This window comes from Petromyzon marinus, unplaced genomic scaffold (assembly GCF_048934315.1).
Source record: "Petromyzon marinus isolate PM22_M1 ecotype Great Lakes invasive population unplaced genomic scaffold, UKy_Petmar_22M1.pri1.0 PM_G_Scaffold_21, whole genome shotgun sequence".
Classification (NCBI taxonomy): Eukaryota; Metazoa; Chordata; class Hyperoartia; order Petromyzontiformes; family Petromyzontidae; genus Petromyzon; species Petromyzon marinus.
Genome location: NW_027422773.1, coordinates 625,001 through 627,500, shown reverse-complemented (window position 1 = coordinate 627,500; position 2,500 = coordinate 625,001).

The following is a 2,500-nucleotide window of genomic DNA, read 5'->3' as shown; positions in this document are numbered from 1 at the left end:
CGGAGAGACCCCGTGAAACGCTAGAAGTGGGCGGGGATGTCTCTCTTGTGGCTCACGGGGCTGTTAGGGTGGCACAGAAATCCCTCGGAATGGGAAAACGGGTCATTTTCGTGTCGCCACATTGCATACGAACCGCATGAAACTTCCAGAGGCATTTGCAGCAGGAATGCATGTGCACTCAAAAAAGTGAATATTTCTCACGGATAGACCCCGTGATACGCTAGAAATTGGCGGGGATGTCTCTCTTGTGGCTCACGGGGCTGTTAGGGTGGCACAGAAATCCCTCGGAATGGGAAAACGGGTCATTTTCGTGTCGCCACATTGCATGCGAACCGCATGCAACTTCCAGAGGCATTTGCAGCAGAAATGCATGTGCAGTCAAAAAAAATTGATATTTTTCACGGATAGACCCCGTGAAACGCTAGAAATTGGCGGGGATGTGTCTCTTGTGGCTCACGGGGCTGTTCGGGTCGCACAGAAATCCCTGGGAATGGGAAAACGGGTCATTTTCGTGTTGCCACATTGCGTACGAACCGCATGAAACTTCCAGAGGCATTTGCAGCAGGAATGCATGTGCACTCAAAAACTTCTATATGTTTCACGGATAGACCCCGTGAAACGCTAGAAATTGGCGGGGATGTGTCTCTTGTGGCTCACGGGGCTGTTAGGGTGGCACAGAACTCCCTCGGAATGGGAAAAGGGGTCATTTTCGTGTTGCCACATTGCATGCGAACGGCATGAAACTTCCAGAGGCATTTGCAGCAGGAATGCATGTGCAGTCAAAAAAGTGAATATTTTTCACGGATAGACCCCGTGAAACGCTAGAAATTGGCGGCGATGTCTCTCTTGTGGCTCACGGGGCTGTTAGGGTGGCACAGAAATCCCTCGGAATGGGAAAACGGGTCATTTTCGTGTCGCCACATTGCATGCGAACCGCATGAAACTTCCAGAGGCATTTGCAGCAGAAATGCATGTGCAGTCAAAAAATTTAATATTTTTCACGGATAGACCCCGTGAAACGCTAGAAATTGGCGGGGATGTGTCTCTTGTGGCTCACGGGGCTGTTAGGGTGGCACAGAAATCCCTCGGAATGGGAAAAAACGGGTCATTTTCGTGTCGCCACATTGCATGCGAACCGCATGAAACTTCCAGAGGCATTTGCAGCAGGAATGCATGTGCACTCAAAAAATGTGATATTTTTCACGGAGAGACCCCGTGAAACGCTAGAAGTGGGCGGGGATGTCTCTCTTGTGGCTCACGGGGCTGTTAGGGTGGCACAGAAATCCCTCGGAATGGGAAAACGGGTCATTTTCGTGTCGCCACATTGCATACGAACCGCATGAAACTTCCAGAGGCATTTGCAGCAGGAATGCATGTGCACTCAAAAAAGTGAATATTTCTCACGGATAGACCCCGTGATACGCTAGAAATTGGCGGGGATGTCTCTCTTGTGGCTCACGGGGCTGTTAGGGTGGCACAGAAATCCCTCGGAATGGGAAAACGGGTCATTTTCGTGTCGCCACATTGCATGCGAACCGCATGCAACTTCCAGAGGCATTTGCAGCAGAAATGCATGTGCAGTCAAAAAAAATTGATATTTTTCACGGATAGACCCCGTGAAACGCTAGAAATTGGCGGGGATGTGTCTCTTGTGGCTCACGGGGCTGTTCGGGTCGCACAGAAATCCCTGGGAATGGGAAAACGGGTCATTTTCGTGTTGCCACATTGCGTACGAACCGCATGAAACTTCCAGAGGCATTTGCAGCAGGAATGCATGTGCACTCAAAAACTTCTATATGTTTCACGGATAGACCCCGTGAAACGCTAGAAATTGGCGGGGATGTGTCTCTTGTGGCTCACGGGGCTGTTAGGGTGGCACAGAACTCCCTCGGAATGGGAAAAGGGGTCATTTTCGTGTTGCCACATTGCATAGGAACGCCATGAAACTTCCAGAGGCATTTGCAGCAGAAAGGCACGTGCACTCAAAAATTTTAATATTTTTCACGCATAGACCCCGTGAAACGCTATAAATTGGCGGGGATGTCTCTCTTGTGGCTCACGGGCGCTGTTAGTTAGGGTCGCACAGAAATCCCTCGGAATGGGAAAAGGGGTCATTTTCGTGTTGCCACATTGCGTACGAACGGCATGAAACTTCCAGAGGCATCTGCAGCAGAAATGCATGTGCACTCAAAAACGTCTATATTTTTCACGGATAGACCCCGTGAAACACTAGAAATTGGCGGGGATGTGTCTCTTGTGGCTCACGGGGCTGTTAGGGTCGCACAGAAATCCCTCGGAATGGGAAAACGGGTCATTTTCGTGTTGCCACAATTGGCATACGAACGGCATGAAACTTCCAGAGGCATTTGCAGCAGAAATGCATGTGCACTCAAAAACGTGAATATTTTTTCACGGATAGACCCCGTCAAACGCTCGAATTTGGCGGGGATGTTTCTCTTGTGGGTCACGGGGCTGTTCGGCTCGCACAGAACTCCCTTGG